At 46.6% G+C, this 25,278-nt stretch overlaps 1 pseudogene; it reads right to left on the minus strand.

Moving 5' to 3' along the window:
- LOC125941358 (uncharacterized) overlaps nt 1-4,960 on the minus strand; it is a 157,985-nt pseudogene extending 153,025 nt beyond the window's left edge.
- Between the last annotated feature and the right edge of the window lie 20,318 nt (nt 4,961-25,278).

Raw genomic sequence — 25,278 nt, forward strand, 5'->3', positions numbered from 1 at the left:
CTCACTGAGCCACCACGGCGGGCTACAGGTGTTGCTCTAGCCGTATAAAACGCGGGTTTATCGTGAGCAGAAACGGTGCATTTCGGTAAATGAGAAAGGCTACTATCATCATCATCATCATCATCATCATCATCATCATTGACAAAAACTGACCCCCCCCCCCCCCCCCTCAGAAAAAACCTGGATCCGCCCCTGTTAGTTATAAAGGGAGGCACACCCAGGACGAAGACGCATGTGCTTGCTGCGGTAAAGTTAGGAAAATGATGGATGTTTTTGTGAAGGAATCCATCCATCCCGTCCGTCCGTGGCGATTGTCTTTGGGTAAAACCACAAAAGAGGCAGTGGTGCAGGGTGGCATGGCATGGAACAGGTGTCAAAACCGATAATGGACAGCCCATTGTTATACCCCTCGCCATCACCGATGCCTCTTTTACAAGTGTCGCGATACTCGGCGGCGGCACGTCCCATCAATCGTTGTGCCCCGTTGTATCGTGATGTAGAGATCGCGCTAGCGCTGTTATCAGCAGTTGCCCTTTGCACTCGCTGTGGCATGGAACACTCGTTTGATCACGTCTCCCAGGATCTCGACGTCGACATCCTGATGATGCCGTGCAGTGTGCCGCGACTATGAACGCTCTGGCTCATTCGCTAGTCTATGATGTTGGGGCGGACTTGGCGCAGCAAACGCAGTACTTGTCCATCGCGCCAGCCGAAAACAGCACGCCGGTGTCCTTGCCCTTTGAAGAACATGCCGAAGACGTTCAATATAGTCAATAATGATGATATTGCTGTGTAAATCGCTCGGATAGCTTCGTCTGCCCCCGGAGAAATTGTCACGCTGCACGGCGCAGCCGAAGGAAGAGAAGGTAGAAGAGAGAGAAAAAAGGTAAAGACAGGGAGGTTAACCAGAGATTATCTCCGTTTTGCTACCCTTTGCCGGGGGAGCGGTAAAGGGATGCGACAGGAGAGAGAGAAAAGTAAAAAGGGTGCGCGAGGAGCTGCCTGTTGGATGACCGTCCTGTCCCTTGCACTACGCTAACCACCCATCACTCTTGAAATCCATCCCATCCGCTACAATATATAAATTCATTATAGCAGACCCACCATAATCACAGCTTCGCTGGCTTCCATCTTCACAGCAGTGGAAGGGCTCTGAATTGTTTTTTAATTGGTACCCTGGCACCTTGAGACTGCTGTAACTGACGCGTTCAACTTTTATGGTGCAGCCTACTTGAGGCTCTCCTGTGGATTCCCACTACACAAGGACATAAAAAAGCAGAGTCCTATGTGCTGTCCATGGTGCCGCGCAATCTTTTTTTCTTTTTTTTTTTTTTTGGGGGGGGGGGGATGTGTGAATATTCGAAATGTCGTCCACGAATAACAGTTCTTGCTATTCGATTCTTATTCGAGTCGAGAATATACTATTCCGAAATGTCTTATAATGGTTTCACATAAGGGACAACAAAACTCACTGGAGCATACGGGTAGAAAGTCAGATGAATCTCCCGCAGAGGAACTGCGCAGAACCGTCTACATCGGGTGTCTAGACGCTTCCATTGATAAGGTCGTTGAACCAACTCAGTAACGTCTAGTCATCCAATAAGAATACCTCGCCTTTAGTCAGTCTGCTTTCTCGATTTAGGCAAAGCAGTTGGTGATTTGGACAGTCCATGTTTGCATCACTTTAATACGATGTTTACGCCGCGGCGATATTGTGATTTGCTATAGGCACCATGCATTGCAGTTTGCGCGCGATCTATGCACAATCTACAAGTGAAGCTTTGGGACGGCCAGTGTCAAAACCAGCAAAACTGGAGAGACGCCGTATACATTCGCATGATACTTTCGATCGCTTATCACGAAAGAAGACTGTCCGAGTTGTGAAAATATCAAAGTGCGCATGCTCTGCATATGATAGCACACGTTCGCAATCGATATGAGCAGCGGGAACAATTGTGAGCTTGATATCGTGAAAGCGCAGGGCATACCTCTCAAACGAGCGACGATAAGGAAGCCGTTGTCGTTCGGAATGGCGTATCATTTTGATCGTCTCTCTACCGGCCGGCGTCAGCAGTACTGGGGCGAAACATGAATTGTCGTAGCGCCATCTGAACAGAGAACGGTTCCCATCACAAGCTTGGTTGCGGGCCTGTATTTGATTCAACGCGTGTGGAGTGATTAGATAGAAAAATTCCGTTTGATGGTGAAATCGCACAGAGAAGGTATGCCAGATCAAAAACAGATGGTCACAAGCGCGTAAGTTAGGTGGCTATAGTGCTATACAGCGAAGGTCGATGATCATAGGCGATCTAGTGGGACTTTATCTCGGGCGGTTTTCATGGTTGACGTTTTCAGTTTTGTGGGTTGCGCATGAGTTTTTCTATACATGTGATAAAGTAGCAATAAACTTTAGGTTGTGCGTTAATGCTTATTTGGTGTCGTCCTTCTTTTGCGCTCAGTGTGTTTTGTTCGGTAAAACTTTCTGCTGGGCGAGTTGGTTCATACTTGCAAAGGAAATGGTTATGCGCAAAAACAAAAAACACGGACACAGAAGTAGACGGGGACGAGCGCAAACTTTCAACTGACTTTATTTTTTCCTACGTTGTCAATATATACTCTGAATGACGTAGGTACAACAACGGTGATCACATGACACACTTACAACGTGCCGCGCAAGAACATCATCTCAGTTTCTTTTAAAGAAATTGAAGTATCACTAATACAGCCATCTCCTTTTGAAAAAAAAAATTTAATTATGGGGTTTTACGTGCCAAAACCAGTTCTGATTATGAGGCACGCCGTAGTGGGGGACTCCGGAAATTTAGACCACCTGGGGTTCTTTAACGTGCACCTAAATCTAAGTACACGGGTGTTTTCGCATTTCGCCCCCATCGAAATGCGGCCGCCGTGGCCGGGATTCGATCCCGCGACCTCGTGCTCAGCAGCCCAACACCATAGCCACTGAGCAACCACGGCGGGTCATCTCCTTTTGACGAAATATGAAAGGCTTCCAACAGTTCACGGGCAGTAGTATCACGGCTTTTGCCCAAAATTTTGATGCCTCGGAAATTTGGTACACACATGCAATGCCGGACGTGCGCAGGCAAATGCGCATTCTCATTATTTTTAATCGACAGCTCATGTTCCCTTGCACGAACGTTGACACACCGCCCAGTTTGCCCTACGTACGTCTTTCCACATGATAGCGGAATTTCGTACACAACGCCAACCGCGCATTTTACGTAGGGCGGCTCGTGCTTTTTGCCGCATCCTCCAGGATTCTTCTTGTTAGTCGCACAAATCCTCGGGCAGAGCCCAGCGAGCTTACGCGGGGCTGAAAAAACAATTGGCACAGCGTGCCTACTCGCAACCTTCTTCAAATTATGAGAGGTGCGATGTATGTAGGGCAACACTTCAGGACGGCTCCAGCACTGCAGCCCAGTTTTGGCACCAGCGCGGGCTGCTTTCGACTCTCGCAGAAGAACCTCTGCAACTGCCGTAACTACCGTGCAAGGGTAACCGGCATCCAACACACGCCGAACCTGGACATTAAAACTATCCTGCATAGCATGTGGGCACGATTTCCTGAGCGTGGAACCCAGACAAAGTTTCACAATTCCCCGCTTGACGAGCTTAGACTGCGCAGAATCATAAGGCAATAATGCCTTTTGCGCTCGAGGATTATAAGACCAACAAACATGATCATTTAAAAACCGAAGCTGTAGATCTAAAAACTGCAGCGAATCATTAGAAGGGATTTCATGTGTGAAGGCCAGTCCCTTCCCATACTGCCGAAAGGCGTCAAGAATAGCATCAACAGACTTGTCTAAGGTAAAAACAGGTAGCTTCTTTAAAAGTATTAAAAAGTCGTCAACATACCTAAAAACTTTGATAACGTTACTTTTCTCTAAGATTTTTGACAAACAACGATCCACGTCAGCTAAAAAAATGTTGCACAAGACAGGTGCCACACAAGACCCAATGCTGCAAATAAAAACTATTTTCAAAGGCCACAAAAGTTGACCGGAGGTAAAATTCAAGTAAACTGATAAAATCATCTACCGACATGCCAGCAGAATTTTGAAAGGCAATGGCCCCGCTGGCATCAATGCAGTCTCGAACAGCAACGAATAAATGCCCATGAGGAATAGAATAGAATAAATCCACAACATCGACAGAGAACATAAAATCAAAAAAATGTTCCCCCCTGCAAAAATCGCACCACATCATCCGAACTCTTGGTATCGAAGGGATCATTAACTGAAAGTACATTTAGTTTCTTAAGCAAGAATTGGCTGACCAAGTGCTGCCAAGATCCCTTCTCACTTATGATTGTGCGAAATGGTACTTCTGGCTTGTGCGTTTTTGCCGTAAAGAAAACACTGAGTGAATTGCCCTTAGAAGATCTAATATCCCTGGCCAATTTGAGAAGCTGAAGGTTTTGACACAAATTAGCTGCCTTTGTCTTTACACGGACGGTACTGCTTTTAACCGGAATGAAATTCTTAGAAATGGCCTTCCTAGTCTTCTCAGCAAATAAAGGAGCATTTAACACCACAAACCCCCCCTCCTTATCGGCTTGGAGCAGACGGAGGTCATTGTCCCTAAAATGCTTCACAATGAGATCTGTCGGTTCCCGGTACTGGCGGTGGTTGTTCTTTCGTACAGTTCTGGATAACGCATCAACCCCCTCAAGGAGGCACCGGGTAGATTGATCCTGAGGCGCTCTATTAGCTATACGCCTGTTAAACGCCAACAACTCATGAGGCGGAACAACGGGTTCAAGGCTATACTTCGGCCCTTTCTTGAGCAGGCATTCAACGTTATCCCGGATTTTCACATCCTCTCCTAGAAGCAAAACCTGAGACACCCCCCCCCCCCTTTTTTTTTTTTTGTCCTCTTTCTTGTTCAGCTGGCACAGTACGCTGCTCAGGTAGGCTGTCCACCAAATTTCGACCATACGAGCAGTAGAGGTCCTTAAGGACCGTAACTTCACTTCTGCCTTCCAGGGAGGGTCACTGACGTAGCACAGAACGCGTAACAAGAAGAATCCTGGAGGATGCGGCAAAAAGCACGAGCCGCCCTACGTAAAATGCGCGGTTGGCGTTGTGTACGAAATTTCGCTATCATGTGGAAAGACGTACGTAGGGCAAACTGGGCGGTGTGTCAACGTTCGTGCAAGGGAACATGAGCTGTCAATTAAAAATAATGAGAATGCGCATTTGCCTGCGCACGTCCGGCATTGCATGTGTGTACCAAATTTCCGAGGCATCAAAATTTTGGGCAAAAGCCGTGACACTACTGCCCGTGAACTGTTGGAAGCCTTTCATATTTCGTCAAAAGGAGATGGCTGTATTAGTGATACTTCAATTTCTTTAAAAGAAACTGAGATGATGTTCTTGCGCGGCACGTTGTAAGTGTGTCATGTGATCACCGTTGTTGTACCTACGTCATTCAGAGTATATATTGACAACGTAGGAAAAAATAGTCAGTTGAAAGGTTGCGCTCGTCCCCGTCTACTTCTGTGTCCGTGTTTTTTGTTTTTGCCCATAACCATTTCCTTTGCTGTTTCGTTCGCTCGATTTTATTCCGTTCGTACACAAGTAGAGCTAATATAATTCCGCCAGGGAAGTACCTTGAAAATGGAATTAAAAGTGACAGTTGCTGTATAGACGGAGTCACCTGCATTCCGTCTTGTGCAGATATATTTTTGTCGGTACGGCGCCTTAAATGCGAATGTTATTTCTTCTCCCGCTGCTTTGATTAATGAAACCGGTGCATATCGTTTGCAGGAGGCAGGGGCTAGCTTACCCACTGGTTTCTGGCATTCGATAGTGTAACGTAACTGTAGATCGCAACAACGCATTGCGACAATTAATTGGCAAAATTCCCCCTCGCGCAATGGCTAAATTATAAGCTCTTGTTTGTCGCAGAGGTGGCCGTAGTCGTACGCTTGGAACTGCCAAAAAAAGTACCTCGATGAGGTTGACGCAGTTCGCCGTCAATCCAGCTGTAAAAGTGTGGGACGCAGATGGAGCTGCTCCCACGTATTGTCCGCGCTAGGCGTCATTATCGAGTGTCATTCCCGGAGTCCCTCGCAATTTTTGCGCACCCGAGCGCCCAGGAGCTTCCGTGGAGCGCATTCCGCGTTCTTGAAATTCAAGGGAGGTGCCTCGGCACGCTTCTCCGATGGGCCCTGATGATTATGACGCTTCTCAACCCCGCGCCCGCTACGCTTTTTTTTTTTTTTTTTTCCGAGACTCCCTGCGCGCATGGCGCTCGCTTCTTTCGTGTTTCGCCTACTGCTCGCGCAGGATGGGTGTTCTGTGCAACCTTATTCCTGAAGCGGTTGAAATTGCTTTGTTCTCCCGCGCCGACCGGAAGAACATAGAGCCGGGAGGAATTTGTAAGCTTCCTCTCTTCGCACGCGGAGCACACCGCGGAGGCTTCATCTTGGAGCATCCTGCTCTGCTGCTTAACGGGATTTGGGGAGCTATGCTCGGTCCTTACCCGAGCGCGTACATTCTTTATTTCGCGTCCACCCGCACTCCCCACATCGGGTAAACAAAGCCGGACGGTGCCTCGTGCGAACAGACGTTTCTCGCGTATGGCAATGCGAGCGACGCAGTCGTCATGGCGACCGTCCGCTGGCAGGCAACGCGGTCCTCGAGGGGCAAAAGTGGATTCGTCTCGCAGTTTCGTGCCGGTTCGTTAGCGCTGGATAATGCTCGGGTAATGATGACGAATAGTTGAGCAGGAGCGCAGGTGTCGCTCCCCGCAGCTGCGCGTAGTTCGCCGGCTCTACACGTATGCAAAGCCGCCGAGAAAAAGGCTTTTGTTTCTTGCCTTATTAGCGCTGCTGCTTTGTGACGCTTCCATCGCGTCGCCCTTTATTCGCACCGACGCTTCGGGGGACGCTTGCCGGGCATGCTTTTGCGTGGCTGGCAATTTTTCATCGGCGTCTCTGTGCGGGTCTGCACGTGGCGTGAGAGCACGTAGTGCAGTGTATGCTGGGAAAACTTGTACAGGAAATATGCACGTCAGGTTTTACTTTGACGGTAACGAAATGTCAAGTAGCGTTCAGTAGCGTGGACTGTTTAGCGCCCTGAACTTGTATGGCGCGCGCGTTACGACCTTTTATTAACGTCTTGCAGCAACTACATGTGAGCTCAGCAACAATGTATTTCCGTCTGGTTCCATATATTACTGCAATTAAATCGTTCTCCACAATATAGTAGTAAACGCCGCTAACGTATAGGAAAGCAGCATGTGCCAGTCTCTTCGGAGGCGTTCTGCAACTGCTGTCAGAGGCCACCTGTAGCGGAAGTACGTGCGATCATAAAGCCGTTGCGTAACTATGCAATTATTTTCACCGTATAGTAATGATGCCTTATGTGTCCTTTTGTCTAATTCATTCTACTAGTATGCACTTTTCAGCTAGTTGCCATAGCTTTGTTAGGTAGCTAAAACTAGTGCTAATCAAACAATTGTGATGATGGGTCTGCACGCGTCTTATTGGACACTTCTCGTCTGCCTTACTGAGGATTACTGTGGCAATTCCGCTATCAGATAACTCATTACAGAAGATCGGGCTCCATATTAATCAAATGTATTGTCTGGACTGTGCAAAGGCGAGCCAACGTTAAATTGTCTCCAAGTGAGCGTGCACCATAATCTGCGCAGTTTCCAACAATGTTTACATTTGGTACGCGCCTGTTCCAGTGCAGCCTGATCCTTGAAGGTACGTTCAGACAACGTACGTAATGTGCAGATATTTCGCAAGAAACGGAAACGTAAACGAAAAAAGCGCAACTAAATTGTTCAGACGACAATCGTATGAAGCGTTAAGAGCGCAATAGTTGTCACGCACGCGAGCGTAATTGTTGGAAGGCCCGCTACTTTTACGTTTCATACAGATACGACAGTTATGGCGTGGCCAGTAAGCGCCGCAGTTTCAGTTTTAAATTTCCGGTGACGCGACTACTGGCATCCCCAGTTAGAGCCGGCCCAACGGACATGGCTGTGTGTGTGCGTAGTAGCTTGTGTGCGTAGTTCGAGCAGTGTGCGTAGTCTGTTTACAGGCGCCATGTTGAAATCCCCTTAGACGCAACTGGCCAGCTCACGTTTTGATTGGCCGGTCTTAAGATGCGTAACGTATGCAATTAACAATGTGAACGACCAGCATTGTTAACGATCTTAACGCTTGTAACGCGCGATACGGTCTCTATGACAGATGCGCACTTTGCTAATGTTACGACCGCAGTCTGAACATACCTTAAGTCGCTCTCGGTCCGAGCTGGAGGCAGAGCGGTTCGACATTTCACAAAAATCTGACGCTCAACGCACAGACAAGAAGTGCCCGACACTTAAATTGTTTTAGCTTTGTGGGATACGTTACCGCAATACGCACGCGCCGTCCTTCTACCGAACCTCGATAGACATTCCCCGAGATGAACGTTTTGTCATCGCGTGCTGCACTGCAGCGCTCAAGTAAATTATTGATGCAGTGAAGAATTACGCCTTTATAAGTTCCACCAAACCCCTGAAGGCGAGTGCTAGTTTCGGTTTCAAGGAACATGCGTTCTCCTGGCGGTTGCCGGACATCCTAGGAGCTGATGGAACGAAGTAGATGTGACTGTTGCATTTCTTGTCAATCACACGTTTCTAGAAATAAATATGAGTGAAAGGCAAACAACTCTTCTGTTTAGTTATTTTTTATTTATCTTTTTCTGAACTTTAAATCGGGCGAAGCGCGGGAAGTGGTTGACTTCGTGCACCGGTCGACCTTGCCTCCGCTCACCCTTGCCACTCGCTCAGCGATTCGATCAGCGATATCACAAGTCGGAGAGCGCTCGGTCACCTGCTTTGGTTGTCGTGCCAAGTATGAAGATGGGAAAGATTAGACAGAGAATCTTGAAGGCGTGCAAGAAACGGAAGACACAGGAAACCAGGGCCGCGATTTTGTAGCGATGCCTTATGACTTATTTTACACTATAGTCTTATCATCCACCGCTCACGGCCGGCTGATCCCGTTGATAACGCGAGCGGACGGTCGCTCTGACCACTGACAAAGCGCGATAAGCGCGAAAAGGCATTACTTTAAAGGCATCGCTACAAAATACCGACCCAGGTCAACCAAGCATTAGACGAAGATGGCTAAATCGGGGCATCACATGTCTTGTGCGGCTCTGTGTGCCAACACCGGGATTTCCAGTTCTGCGAAGTATTTCAAGTTTTCTAATGACAATGCGGAACCAGCGCTGGCCAGGAGGCGCTACGGCAGTTTGGGTGTGCAGCTGAAATATGCTGACACCATCCGATAGGGAGGCCCCGAAAATGGTTCGACATTTTGGATGATAACAGACGCGTGCCTGTATCAACGTTCGCTTTCGTTCTATGCATCGAGCCAAACTCTGGCCATACGGCCGTACCTGATGCGCGGTGGACAAAGCACATGCGCTCATACGTTCTATCACGCCGGTTCCCAGTCAGGCCAAAACCTGGACACGTGTACCTCAAGATGAGCGGTGGAATTGATAACGCGAAATCGCAGCATGTGCAGCTGAAAACTGTTTCTACCGCTCACTAGGCTGTGTGTTATGGCGCTGCTGCTGGCATGCGAAGTCTCAGCGCTGGTTGCCCATAGGTAAGCACAAGTATTTCAGTCTATTTTCTGAGCGGGTATCCATTTGGCATGAGTAAACCAGTTCTGTACAAGCCTGAGTGTACTCGCAGTGTGGCTCGACTCATTCGTCATGACGTCAGCCCATCTGCTGTCGGTGAAATACTTGTAATCAAGGGCTTGAGTGCGTGTTTGTTGGGCTATACATTTTATACATCCCTCATGACTCCTACAATTAACCCACAGCTCTCAGTCCCCAGCGGCTGCGGAGCACCTGACCACGGCAGCGGTCAGACCTGCGACGCGGCAGAGGGTGCTCTCTGGGTCCAGACACTGGAAACTGAACCTGGCAACGTTCAACACGCGAATGCTCTCGAGTGAGGCTAGCTTAGCAGGGCTGTTTGGGGAATTTTCAGGCATTGCCTGGGATATTATTGGTCTTAATGCGGTGATTAGAAGAAATTGTGAGGCTTATACAGTGCGAACTAACGGCCACGTCCTCTGCCACAGATATCTTCGAGATAAGAAAGAATATAGGATAGGATTTCTAATCAATAAGGACATAGCAGGCAACATTAATGAATTCTACATTATTAATGAGAGGGCAGCAGTAGTCGTAATAAAGCTGAATAGGAGGTATAGAATGAAGGTAGTACAAGCCTACGCCCCAACCTCCAGTCACGATGATGAAGAAATAGAACAGTTTTATGAAGATGTTCAATTAGCGATGAGAAAGGTACAAACTTAGTATACCGTAGTCATGGGCGACTTCAATGCAAAAGTGGGGAAAATCAGGCTGGTGAACAAGCAATTGGCAATTATGGCATCGATTCTAGGAAAAATAGAGGAGAGATGTTGGTAGGGAATTTGTGCGGAAAAGAATAGGCTCCGAATAATGAATACCTTCTTCAGAAAGCCTGGTAACATGAAGTCGACCTGGAAAAGCCCTAATGGAGAAACAAGAAATGAAAAAGATTTCATTATCTCTGCCGATCCCAGCATAGTGCAGGATGTAGAAGTGTTAGGTAGGGTAAAGTGCAGTGACCATAGATTAGTGAGGTCTAGGATTTTTCTCAGTTTGAAGAGAGAAGGAGTAAAATTAGTCAAGAATAAACAGGCCAACCTAGACGCAGTGAGGGGAAAATCAGACCAATTCATGCTGGTGCTCGAAAACAAATATGCAGCTTTAGAACAGGAAGATGAAGATAACATAGAGGTAATGAATGAAACCGTAACTAGGCTGATCTCAGAAGCAGCAATTGAAGTGGGAGGTAAGGCACCAAGGCAATCAGTAGGTAAATTCTCCCAAGTAACAAATGACCTAATAAATAAACGACAAAGCATGAAAATGTAAAACTCAAGAGATCAGATAGAATTCGCTGAACTGTCAAAACTGATCAACAAGAATAAAATAAGGGATATTTGAAATTATAACATGGGAAAGTTTGAGGAAGCCGTAAAATATGGACACAGCATGAAATCAGTGAAAACAAAACTTCGCATAGGACAAACCAAGATATATGCACTGAAAGACAAGCAGGGTAATACCATCAGCAATTTCGATGGCATAGTAAAACCAGCGGAAGAATTCTATACTGACCTGTACAGTGCCCAGAGCAACCAATCTACTTTCATTCGAAGTAGTAATGAACAGGATACAGAGGCTCCTTCTATAACTACCAATGAAGTTAGAAGGGCCTTGCAAGACATGACCCGGGGGGAAGCGGCTGGAGAAGATGGAATAACAGTAGATTTAATAAAATACGGAGGAAATATTGTAGCACTCTTCAAAGAAACTGGTTTATTGTTGGCGAACTTGTGCCCGGAAACTCAAGACTAAAACACATTCACACAATTCGCAAGCAGAGTTAACAGGATCGTGTTCCACCGGCAACCATGTCCCTAGACCGAATACACGCCAAGTCGCGTGCACAAGAGACACGCGCTGTCTAACGGCGGTGCGATGAGACGCCTGGAAGGATACCTCGTGAGAGTGCTCGTAACTGGCATGTGGAGCCATTACTCCCCTTCCGATGCGTGCCAAACAAATTTGATATATAGACGTGTTTTCATTGCCTGTCGTAATAAGGCTTCATGCGGACTACATGTGCGGCCTCCACAAGGTTGTGGCGCTTTGGTAGCTCTTATCCATGAGGGATGACTTCGTAATTCAGGTCACCTACTCGACGAATAACTTCGTAGGCACCAAAGTATTGGCGAATGCGTTTTTCAGATAGGCCGCGACGGCGCACTTGTGTCCATACCCACACTTTATCGCCTGGCTAGTACGGAACTTCTCTGCGGCGCAGATTGTTGTAGCTTGCGTCACTACGTTGTTGCTGGCGTATACACGGAACCATACCAGCTGCCGGACTTCTTCAGTTCGTTGTAGTAAATCGTCCATGCTGTACGGGTTGTTGTTGTCATCAGCTACTACTAACATAACATCCAGTGTGGTTGTGACTATGCATCCATAGACCAGTTGAAATGGAGTGACCTGAGTTGTCTCCCTAACAGCCGTATTATAGGTGAAAGTAGCGTAAGGCAAGATTGCGTCCCATGTCTTATGTTCGAGATCGACATACATGGACAACATGTCTGCCAGAGTTCGGTTTAGACGTTCTGTCAGGCCGTTTCTTTGGGGATGGTATGCAGTGCTTTTCCTGTGACTGATGTGAGTCATCTTCATCAAGTACTGCATCAACTCAGGTGTGGAGGCTGCTCCTCGATTCGTAATCACGACCATTGGTACACCATGTGGCAGGACTATGTTGTAAACGAAGAACTTGGCAACTTCAACTGTCATTCCTCGCTCAAGGCAGCATGTTTCAGCATATTCTATTAAATACTCTTTCGCTACTACGATTCATCTCTTCCCTGACGATGACGTTGGGAACGGTCCAAGAAGATCTATTCCAACTTGCTCAAATGAAGTCTTCAGTGGGTCTATGGGTTGGAGAAGGCCGGCCGGTTTTACGGGTGGTGTTTTGCGCATTTGACATTCACGACATGTCTTGATGTAATTCTGCACCGACGCTAAGTATCTGAGTCGAATTCTGGCGAACGTCCGGCTGACACCTAAGTGAGCCGACAATGGTTCGTCATGGAAAGCTTCCAAAATTTCCGGTCGCATGGCTGGTCTATTTTTCATAGAACTAATGGCCGCCTCATCGATTAATTTAGGTCAAGGATTGGAATTGTGCTATCTATCACAGGCATCGTTTTCTTTTTTTAAATTTCGGGCCTTCTAAAGAAAACGCCTGGTATATCCGGCGTGCGGTATTAGAGCTGGCCGCTGCTGACTGACGAGGCCTTTGACACAGGTCCTTCCACAGCGCGAGAGAGGCGGGAGGTCTCTCTGCTCGTCCTTCTGACTCTGCTGCACGCAAATTGTGCCTGGCGGCGGAAGCTCGCGCGGGACTAAGCTGCTGAGACAGGACTCGCAAAGAGCCTCACTCGAGGCTCCCTCTCAGTAGTGGGAAGTGCGCGAAGCCGAGCGTAGGCGCCGGGGAGAGTCCAGTGTATTAGAGGACGACGCCTAACAACATCAGCCGCGCGGGGCAAAACAAGCGCCGATGAGGCTCGGGGAAATCCATTATGCCCGCAGTCACGCCACATCTTCGATGGCAGGTCCGCCATGATTCCTCGCGGCGGTCCGAGCGCATAACGGCCAGCGTAGACCGTTATGGCGTCGAGAAGAACGCGAGCCAACTTCCTCACCGAGCCCGAGGCGCAGAATTGATGGCACCATTCTATGGCTCCGTCCCCCGCTCGGGATTCTGTGGCTTGTTGTGCGCACGGCATTTCAATGGTACAAGCCTCCTAAGGCGACGCGTATTTGTAATCAAGATCGTTTGTGTATAGTCGTCCGTTTCTTTATAGGAATTCACCTCCGCTCTCAATAGAACGCATCTTCATGGGTAAATATATTTTTGTTTGCGAGTAATGTTGTAACCACTGTGGCCATGGCAATTCCGCTGAAGCGACGGATTGTACAGCCATAGCCTCCTATATTTTTTAAAAAATATAGGAGGCTATGGTACATCCCATTCCAGGATGAATCGTAAGAAGAAAAAAAAAATTAGCGTAGCTAATTTAATGTTTAAGGCGCAATGTTAAAGAGACAGCGGAGCTGATGGGCCCCTAGCTAGTCCTGGCTTTTGGGCTAGGCTATAAGCTCTACCAAGTCATCCCCAGAATTTCAGGAATTTATTGATTATTGATTGATTATTGATGAGCTATTGATTGGCTATCGCAAGGTATTTTCCACGTATTTTGGCTAGGCTAAGCACTACCCAGCATTTCCGGGAATTTATTTATTATTGATCGATTATTGATTAGCTATTCAACCTCTCCGAACTGGATTTATCGACGATGTGCGTAGCGTTATATTCGGATTAGACTTGCTTTTGCTGCTATTGCGGCTGTTTTGCGCACGTGTTGTTGGAAGTGTAATGTTTCTGTATGTGTATTGAATTAAGCACAACGTATGCGCTGACGTTGTCTTCTTGTATTCCACAGTCTTCTCTTTCTCTCTTGCACTTCTTCCTCTTGCACGTGTTTGGTTCAAGCATACTGATTACGGGTCTATGGGTGCTATAGTATGACACGTACTTTAGTGTTTTCACGTTGTGAGTATACCCATGTACGTATACAATGACTCCTTTACGCGTAGAGTGTTTTGCACCGATGTGCAATACTGTTTGCGCTGACAATTATCACGCAACACCGGCCGGCCGCTGTCAAGCGCTCACACAATGGGCTGAAACTGCGCATTCTCCCACTGTGTTCAGAAAGGGTTCAATATCAGGCCATGGTCGGCCTGGTGTTGCACTATCTCCGGAATTGGCCCGCATTTTTTGGCTTTCCCTATAATTCTACGCATTAAAACCTTTCGGCGACGGAATTTGAAGCGTCGGAATGCGAAAGCGCAAGCGTCAGAGACCGTCGAACAAAGTCAAACTCATTTAAACAGTGCGGCCTAAGTTTTGTTGAACGGTAATGATGCCTCATCGTGCAACTCGATTGCTTAACGTGTAACCAGGAACGCGATGTTGTAGCGTTGCCTTTTCCGCTGCTATTCATTTTCGTGATTCCCGCCCTTAATTCGTGAGTGGTCAGTCCGACACTCCGCGGGCGTTATCATTGGCATCAGCTAGCCGTAAAAGGTGTGTGATAAGAGCGGCATGCAATTTAGGGGACGGTACCCTGATGTAGCGCTGTGCCGTTACACCTCATTTTTGCCTTGTGCGCGTGGCGTAGTATAGTAGCGTAGCTTTTTTTTTTTGCCCATTAATATTACCCTTAGACAGGATTTTTACTGTTAAATTGGTATAAAAACAATTGTACAAGACCGATTCGAATGAGTGCAACAACACTGCCACACCAAGGAAAGTCGTACCTTACATGCATAGCATCTCGCATAATCTGAGAAGGATAGCGAGAAAGTCCGGAGTGAATGTAGTTTTTATTGCGATAGCAATTATGTGGACACTCCAAGCGGATTTCTGCCGTCGCCGTGAGGTTCTGTATAAAGTCCAAGGGCGATAACATCGCCGCCGCGCGCCGTATGCATGTACGCGTCTGTGCGAGTGAAAGCGCGCGAGGAACGCGCGCTTTCCCGGAGAGCAAACGCACGGCGGAGGGCAACCGCCACGTCTTCCCGGCTCCCATGCCTCCTGAAGCTTCCAGGTCTGCGCCAAAAAATGTGACGTCACTTCCTAGCAGCATTCGCCGCCGCCTCCCCGCGCCGCCGTGGAATGCTTTGTCGGCGGCTGCGATGTAAGCGTAGCTGTGGCGGTCAACCCAATCGTTTGGGCGCGTTTTATTCGTGGTATGCTGCAATGCCTAATAAATGCGGTGTGTCGGGCTTCTCCGGCAGCTATATTGCCGAGAAGAAAGTTCAGGTGTTTTCGTTTCCAAAAGACGACGACACGTTGAAGAAGTGTTTGCGTGCCATTCCGAGGAAGGATTTCGTGCCAACTTCATATACCATGGTAAGAATGCCTTTCAAGTGCATTCTTTAGTTTTCGTTTTTCTCCAAGTGCTGTTTTCGGTTTTCCCAGACTGTCAAACGTCGTGCGTGCGAATGGTAGAGGAGTCGTCAGTATGTGTGCACAAATAAAAATCTTTTTGCTAACCCTAATGCCGGTGTATCACGTCGACTACTTGCTGCTTGGTGGCCGCAGCCTCTGTTCAGTTCTTCATACGTGTGTGTAACTATATTACCTTCGCATAGCTGTATTAATCAGTGCATGCTCATGTGTAAACTGACAAACGCGAAAGTCTTGATGGTAGATCACTCACTCGGACGCTAGCCCTAGGGAAGGAGGAGAGAAGGCAGGGATATTAACCAGAATAGCTTTCAATTTTACTGTAAATGTCTGTGCCTGCGTATCTGTTTTATCGTTCTTTGCCATAAACGAATCAGTTCCTTTCTGTTTGTTTTGTTACACAAATCATATTTTTGTTAATAAGTACGTGCTAGTGTTTACATATCTATTACACAACAGTTAGCAAGGAAAGGCAGGAAATTCATAACTTTTATGGGGCATTTTATTGATGTGGCAGTCCACGGTTCATGAGTAATTTTTCTTATACTGGCTGCTCAGTCATTCACATGCATATCTTGTATTATGTAGGTCTGTGCCGTTCGCTTCGACCCATCATGCTTGGAACGAACGACATCGTATACCGACTGGAAAACGTTGTAGAGGTATCATTGCCTGTGCCACGTTTGCGCACTGCGTCTGTGCTTAGCGTGTTTCCCGGGTGTCCTTCATACCTCCTTCATACCTCTCGAAGGAAGGACAGAGCTCGAGAGAAGCGCAAGACATCAAGCGATCCCGACAAGATGCCTCAGAACTTGCTTGTGCTATTCAAGAATCTGTTGCATCCAGTGGTGTACCAACTACTTCTCGAGGGCAAACAGCGCACGATCTGACTCTCTCTCTCTCTCTCTCTCTCTCTATATATATATATATATATATATATATATATATATTGTGAAAAGAGTATTCGGCAGGTAGATTTGACGAAGCTTGACGGTTAAAACAAGCTGGCTCGTTTAAAACCGACCTAGCGCGAACCACAAGATCGTCAACGTCTTCTTCCACACTGGCTGGCAGAGAGCTGGTGCCGATGTGCTCTGGTACAATCAGTCCCCACGCAGAAAGGAGCCAACCTGGCGACTTAGGGGAATGACAGCACAGGAGGGGCGTAGCACGGTTTCAGCCGTACGACGTGAACTGTTTCACGCCATTGGCAGCGGTGGTCGGAAGATGGCTTGAGCGGCTCGATGATGTAGTTCACGGGAGACGTTTGCTCTACTACTCGGTAGGGACCATGGTAATTCGAGAGAAGCCTGGTCCAAAGGCCGGGAGTAGTGGACGGGACCCAGAGCCGAACTAACATTCCTGGGGAATAGTGAGCGCTAGATGCGGATTCGTCATGGCGAGATTTTTGGCGACCTTGGTCTTGCGCGGTGAACGAGCGAGCCAGTTGACGACACTCTTCAGCATAAGCAGCCGCTTCGGAAACAGGCGTGGCTTCAGAAACATCGGACCGGTAGGGCAGAATGGTGTCCAAGGAACATGATGGTTCACGTCCATATAGGAGAAAGAAAGGAGAGAAGCCGGTGGTAGTTTGCGGCGCAGAGTTATAGGCGTACGGGACGAAGGGGAGCACCTGGTCCCAATTGGAGTGATCATCGGACACGTACATCGCAAGCATATCTCCAAGGGTACGGTTGAAACGCTCCGTCATGCCATTGGTTTGAGGATGGTATGCAGAGGTGGTCCGGTGAACAATGCGGCATTCTTGGGGCAGTGCCTCGATAGCGCTTGAGATATATATATATATATATATATATATATATATATATATATATATATATATATATACAGGGTGTTTCAGCGAACACTTTCAAAAATTCCTAAAGGTTGCCGGTGGCAGATAGCACAATTCTAGTTCATGAGCTGGTCTACTGGAACAGGCGGATATTACTTGCACAAGAAATTGAAATGCATAATCGAATAATTAATAAAAATTCAATAATTAAGTTTTTAACTAATTGCCTGATGGCCTGTATTGCAATTTACAAATTGTAGCCGCGGAGTTCGCAAGGCGGATCCAGTTGGAACGAATTCTCGGGATGACACCAGTTTCGAGATATTGTTTCCCGAACTTTGCAGAGAAATGCATTGGCGTTCCAGTTAGTTTCTTAACAAAACGTCGCTTTATGCATTGAAGTACAAAATTAACTGGAACGCCAATGCACATCTCCGCAAAGTTCGGGAATTATTTTCTCGAAAGTGGTGTCATCCAGAGAATTAATTCCAAGTGGATCCCCCTTGCGAACTCCACGGCTACAATTTGTAAATTGCAAAATGGGCCATTAGGTAATTAGGTCAAAACTTAATTTGTGAATTTTTGTTAATTAGTCGATTATGCATTGCAATTTTTTGTGAATGTAATGTCCGCCTCTTGAAGTAGACCAGTTCATTAAATAGAATTGGGCCATCTGCCACAGGCCACCTTAAATAAATTTTGAAAGTGTTCGCTGAAACACCCTGTATATTGTCACAGCTGTCCCCGATTCGTCGTCGGCGCGAAGTCGATCGACGGGGTAGACAAGCTGGTTGGTCGTTCCGTACGCAAGCGAGCACAGTGAAAAGAGTCAGAGTCGGGAGTAAACAAAAAAACAAGATATTTATCGGCTGATAAATACACACAAATTAATAAAATACAGTAATAAAAAACACAAGACAGACTAACATACCTGAACTTAATATATCACAATGATGAAGACAAATAAATACGAGCAATTAACAGTAGATATACATATGAAACAGTGCGAGGATCAAATATACAAGAATAACACTTAACAGTAATTGACTAAAGCAAAGTTCCAATGAAAACAAAAAGAAACAAACGATGTCATACGCGTGGCCGGGCAGCAGCAGCAAGTCCATAAACCGTGAAGTCGGTGCACAAAGCTTTCCCGAAGAATGCTGGCGGTCCGATCTTGTCGAGGTGGATGCGAATTGCTGGGCTGGGTTTCCCGGGAGTCTAGATTGGACGTCTTCTCTCAAGCAGGTTGAGCTAACTTGAGGCGAACTGCCGTGAGCTTCGTTGCAGACGCTGGTTTGACGTCTCGTACGTCAACAAGTTCCTCGGAGTTCCGACGTGGCCAGGTGGCCCAGGCGATACTGGACGGCACTAGCCCCCAAACGGCTTCTCAGCAGCGCATGGATTCAGCTTCTAGACTAATCAGCAGGGCCCAAAACATGCGCTTAAATAGCCTCTACTTTCCCTAGTTCCCTATGTAGGGAAACTGCCGGTATGTAGAGTTCTCCGAATTCAGGGCTCTTAGCTCCCAACAATCTTGGCCGCGTCTCTTTCACCATGGACGAAGAACCGCAGATTCTCCTCTCTCCCAATGTCAAGGGCCAAGGTGGAACCCGGCATACCACGCAGACGTACACGCACACTTCTGGGTCCGTAATCGGCGTGTCGCGTCTGGAATCGAGATGGCAGCCCGAGCGGCCACGACGCTTTTGACGCCCGTAATTCGGCGTGTCGATGTCGAATAAATTATACGCTGCACAGTCAGGAGCCCACGTTTCTGACGCTCGTAATTCGGGGTGTCGTTAATCAGCGTCCAAACCATTCGAAAATATGCCGCTCCGTGACATATATATACCAGAAAAAAGCGATTCTGGGTCCGGGTAAATATTCACAGTGAAGTAGACACGCGTATGAAGCGCTTTATTGACGTTTCGGCCGGGGTCCGGCCTTCATCAGAATACAATACATGGCGTCAGTACAGTTCATATACATGTGCATATCAACCGAATGAGATATGTTTACATGATAAACGATAAAAATGGGCGAACAAAATGCATGTCAATCGTTCAAAGGACAGCTGATACGTGTATACACAGATGGCGTTTGCAAACACATAATCTAAAAATACAAAGCATAAAAATGCACAGAAATGAAGTGCAAAAACCAATCGTCAGGTGACAACCAAAGACGTCACCCAATATGGGCTATGTTATCAAGCTAACAGACAAAAAAAGGATTAGTGACGTACTAGTAGAAAGGAGAAACAAGTGACGGGCTACGATGACAGGCAACTCAATTTTCCTACACTTTCATGCAAACCACACGCGACGGCATCAAACTTATAGATAAGGAAGGATTCACGGGCTTCTCTATCATAATTTGAACGAAATCCAGATTCAAGCAACGTGACTTTCAGTTTATCGAATGAGTGGTCAGGGAGGTGCACGTGTCTTGAGATGGACAGGTTGGGCAGCGTGTTAGCGTGGGATTTATGATTGTTAAAGCGCAATCTAAAAGGCCCTTCTGTTTGTCCGATGTACCGTTTTTTGCACACCGTACATTCAAGCATATATATTACGTTTTTAGTGTCACAGTCGAAATCGCCTTTGATTTTTAAACGAAAATTTGAAGCCGTACTAGTCACCTGTTGCGATGTGCACATGTAGGGGCATACTTTACATCGCGGTTTTCGGCAAGGATGGCATCCGATGGCATCAGGGCAGTCAGTCTTAGATGATGATGATAGTATATCTCGAATATTTCTAGCTTTACGATATACTGCTTTAGGTGGTTCAGCGAAGATGTTTTTGAGTCGTTCACTTTGCATTAAAATATTGTGGTGTTTCTTCAGTACATGCGAAACACGTGAGACTGACGCAGAATGGGTTAGGACAAGATTTGTCTGAGGTGAGGGAGTTTGTTTGTTCGCAGTGCAAAGAAGCGTCCTTTGGTCATGCACGTCTGCGCGCTTTATTGCATCGTCAATTAATTGTGGTGGGTAATTTTGTTTGACTAAAGCGTTTTTTAAGGTACCGCAATTTTTATTGCGATAGCAATTATATGGACACTTCAACCGAATTTCTGCCGTCGTCGTCGCCGTCGCCGTGAGGTTCCCTATAGATAAAATCTTCGCCACGCGCCGTATGCCCAAGCGGAAGCGTGCGGGGACGCGCGCTATCACGGAGAGCGAACGCACTCAATCACCCACGCGCAAGCAAGGTAAGCGGGAAGCCAGCGCCGGAGGAAGCGCGCGGAGGGGGGGGGCACTTCTATTCTGCCAACAACCGCGCTCGTCGCTCGCCTCTCCACACGGCTCTGACCTTTATGCGCCGTGCATTCGCCGCTCAGTTTCCGTTGAAGCGATAGACCGCACGTACCTTCGCCCGCTGCGGCGTATGGGCTCGCTGCCAGCGTTTTGACAGTCGTTGTCTGCAGTCATTCAGTGTGATCTATTCATGTTTGTTTGTGCGCGCTCACACAACGCTTGTTCATTCAGTTAGTAATACTCGGGCCACATTTTCCAACGCACGCTACACATGCAATGCTGCCCGGATCGGCAGTGCAGCACTACAGGTGTGTCCCTTCGCACGCGCTGCCCACGGGAAGCGCTTCTCATCAACACCACCGTTTCACACGCGCCTTCTCGTGGTCATCGAGTCTCTCTTCATGTCGGTCTACTTACGCCGCAGCACACCTGCTTACTTAATCAGCTCATGTTTACTACAATTCATATTGCTACCAAAGCCGCTCACCTTACTTCGTATGACATTGCTGTGTTGCTATCGCATTCATTGCTTCGTCCTTAAGGCGAAACTGTGACATTTTTTTGAAACTCTGATTGCTCAGAACAAATTCTTTTAAAACCATATATATATATATATATATATATATATATATATATATCGAATTACTATTACAAGTGAAAAAGCCTGGAAATACCTCTGTCAGATATTTTTATATTTACCAGACATTGATCTATTTATAAAGCGGACATGGTAAACCATGGGGACCCGAACAAGTATTTCAATTTGCGTTTATTTCTTGCAACCATATAAAACCTCAAGATGATGCAGGGACAAAAGGCAATGAGTTCCCAGAGGTCACTGATCCCGCCCGCATACATTGCAGTGCGCATAAAAAAATGCGCATCCGTTACAGACAATTTTACTAATTAAACAAAGAATTGTGCTTGGTGTTTAAGTCTACAGCACAATTGTGTCGCTAGTTCAGGTAATAGTATTGTCAAGGTTACACACAACGAAGTACAATCAACGTAAATGACTTGCAATGTTCACAAGCAAAAAGACAGCAGATGTGTGCGGCCTTGGAGAATTGCAACCAAATCTCCAGCGTAGCTGTTTCTTTCGAACATTGCAAACATAGACAAACGGACAGCAAAAATGACGCAGCGCTTGTCTGTCTGTTGCTGTCCCTTTGTCCATGTCTGCAAGGGAACGCCAACGAGCCCGTACGCAAACCCTGCTTCTTTCGAACACTTTCCTGTAATTATGTCGCATAGTGTAAAAGGTCGCCCATATGTGGCTGTTCCGTTTGAAACCTTGCTCACATGTAATGCCTCGGAGCACTTCTTCCTGAATTTTTTCTAAAAGCAAGTAATTCTTTAACACACATGTGACTTCACCATACCATTCACCATAGTGTACTCCCTCCCTCTATACTACGCCCCCCCCCCCCCCCGCCCACTCAAATTTCGCTATATTTCATGTCGGTTGAGTTCACAGTTCTCCCAGGGCAGTGGAATAAATGTTGCTTTGTGGGTAAAACACATTCATAAAGCGCCGGATCACTTGCTTGTGTAATTTACTGTAAATACCATAATTAGACCCCGGCTTTGCAGTTTACTTACACTGTCCCCATATCCCGCCCTTTATTTACGTCCAATATAAACGTAGTGTATTGCTTAGTTCACCGAGGACATCGCTGAAAGCAACTAGGAATGGCGCATAAAAATAGGGGGGAAGAACGACGGCTCAGTAATTATTTGCAATGTTTATAACTAGACCAGGAACGTAAATATCTTGTCGCACATTGCACTTACGCAGCATGACCCCCTCTCCTTTTCACGAAACATAAACCTGCTGTGACCTGCAGCTATGTCAGGACACTGGGAAGCATAGCTGAAAGCGGCCATATAACACGCTCTAACGCTTGAATAAGATTTTTTTACGAATACTGTGTTTGATACAACCTCACTTAACTTCGCACAGAGATTTTTCATAGCGTACCACCAATGTTTGCTAAATTTCGTCTTGGTGGCGTTCATAATTCTGTCAGGGCAGTGGGGGTAATTTTGCCCCGCTCGTTAGATGGACTCATAACACGATAGAGTGCTTGCATACTTAATTTATTGCGAAAGCCTCAATTACCCATCCATTTTGAACTTACCTACATATCAAACATTACCTGGTCCTCAGAGTCACAAAATCTAAAGAAGCTGCTTCCTTTAGTTCTGTGAGGACACCAGAAGAACCAAACACATCACGCATGAAAAAAGTAAAAAAGAAAGAAATTAGGGTCTAATAACTATTCGTAACGCTCCTAAATAAGCCAGAAACGTTAAAACTTCCAGACACATTGTATTTGAAATGCTGCCTATTCCGCCATAGTATAAAATATCTGAAATGCAGTGTTAGCTTGGGACATTCGGGAACCTAGCTAGTTACAGCAGCGTGATACTTTCGAATATTTGCTTGCAGTTTTTTTAAAAGCTGTATTTGATCAACACGCATTTACCATTGCACATAACCTTGGCGTATTGTTCCCCCTGTGTTCGCAAAATTTGATCTCAGTTGTAGTTTTAACAGTGACAGCGCAGCCGTCTACTCTATCAGCAAAGCGAAATTTTATTCACACATTTGGAACATTGCCTATATATTGCCTATAGCATGCCCCTAATTTCCCCCTATACAATCAAGAAGCCATGTTTATGTCACCGAGGACACCGGAGAAACAAACTACGCATCTCGTATGATGCACAGAAACACATCAAAAAACGAGTGTTCGGTAATTATCTGAAACACTTGCATTTAAGTGTTGGAAAAGAAAAAATGAATGTTTCGCTATGCACTGCGCTTAGAATTCGGCATATTTTCATGGAATTTCAAGTCTGTATCTCGGTGCATTTCAGTAAGGTTTTAACCTGGTCTTGTTGGTTTTCCATTATGAACGTGTAGCATTGCGCATAAGTAACATGGACAAAAGAAGGAACACGGTTACACACACGGGGCGCAAACTACCAACAGTTTATTGCCGAGAAGTTGTCTGGGAAACATTTCGACTAGCGGCAGTGTGACCAACTGAAACACTTCAATGAGTCACTTTCTTCAAAGGCTGTAATAAACCTATGCATAATAAACATATATCGCTCGTCATTGAGAACATTGCTTCGTACTTCGAGTAAATATAAACATTGTGCCAGATATAGTTTAGCGAGGATACCGGGTGGAAGCAACTGAATACCGTGTATAACGCATAAAAATTGGGAGAAAGTGAGCTATTCATTAACTGTTTTCAGAGCACATAAGCAAGCTACACTGTTCAAATTTTCGGTACACGTCATCAAAAAGGTGGCCTTCATTTCTTCAAACTATGGAATATATGCTGCTCTTGCTCCTGCCAGGAAACCAGTAATAGTGTAGCTCTTATTTACAAATATCCTGAAAATGAAATTGACCAATTCACAAGTGACACGTGCATTTAGAAAAAAAAAATCAGGTCTGTGTTCTAATGGTATTGAAATGGCTCTGCACGTCCGACCCTGGTCATTTTCACGAACATACCTACGATAAGTCATGATTGCACAATGAAATTCGACAGCTAGACCTGTAAGAGGTTTGATTAAGATTGTTATTGTGATAAGATACTGAGACTGCAACGCCATGTATACTATCCTGGACGGAGATTCAGCAGTTCCCGCATTTGATAACCCGACGATTTCATGCCGTGAGGCACACAAATCGTTGGGCGCAGGCGGATTATAATACTTTATCTGGACCTCTCACCTCGCCCGCAGGTCAAATATAGCTAGCCGATTGTGGTTTAAAATACGGTTAGGCGGTCCCAAAAACTGGGCATTATGCAAGCAACGCGAGTGGAAATTGGTTACGGCTGGAACTGTCCAGCGCCAGGCCTTCTCCGCCATGCGAGCGTGTTTAGCGAATCCAATCCTGCGCGTCGCCCGCTACAGTGTGTCGCGAGGAGGCACAAAAGACAATCCTCGCTGCCCAAGCAGGGGATACGTAGTAAAGAAAAGCATTACTTACGTGACCACTGTATTAAGAAAAAAAATTTAGCTTAAGCTGCAGTTTTGTTGGGCTTTCCAGCGTGCAGCCGAAAATGCCCGCTATCAATAGTGCAAGGGGGGGGGGGGGGGCGAATGGCATACTTTGCCCCCCCCCCCCCCTGCCCCTCGGTAGATACGCCTATAGTTGCATCGTATGAAGCGGAGGAAGAAAGGCAACGCTGTTCAACACACCGAGAATAGAAATGAAAGCATGCCTTGAAGCAGCATGAGTGTCAGATGTGTGGACTGTCGCACATATATAGGTGCACAATGTTCCTGTACATTTTAAACGAGAGCGAACCGTGTTTGAATGGCTCCCTAACGGTGTTTGACAGTCTCAAACTGCTATGAAGGAGTTCCAGTCAAAAGGCTGAGAGAAGGTCTAGACACTGTTCACGATGTAAGATCCTTGTCGCAAGTGTTGGACAGTCTGTTTACGTAGTCATCCGAGGAAGAAAACTGCCGCTCTGTGAATGCACTCAGTGATCTCCTTGACAAGCTTGGA

The sequence above is a fragment of the Dermacentor silvarum genome, chromosome 11 (genome assembly GCF_013339745.2).
Source record: "Dermacentor silvarum isolate Dsil-2018 chromosome 11, BIME_Dsil_1.4, whole genome shotgun sequence".
Lineage (NCBI taxonomy): Eukaryota > Metazoa > Arthropoda > Arachnida > Ixodida > Ixodidae > Dermacentor > Dermacentor silvarum.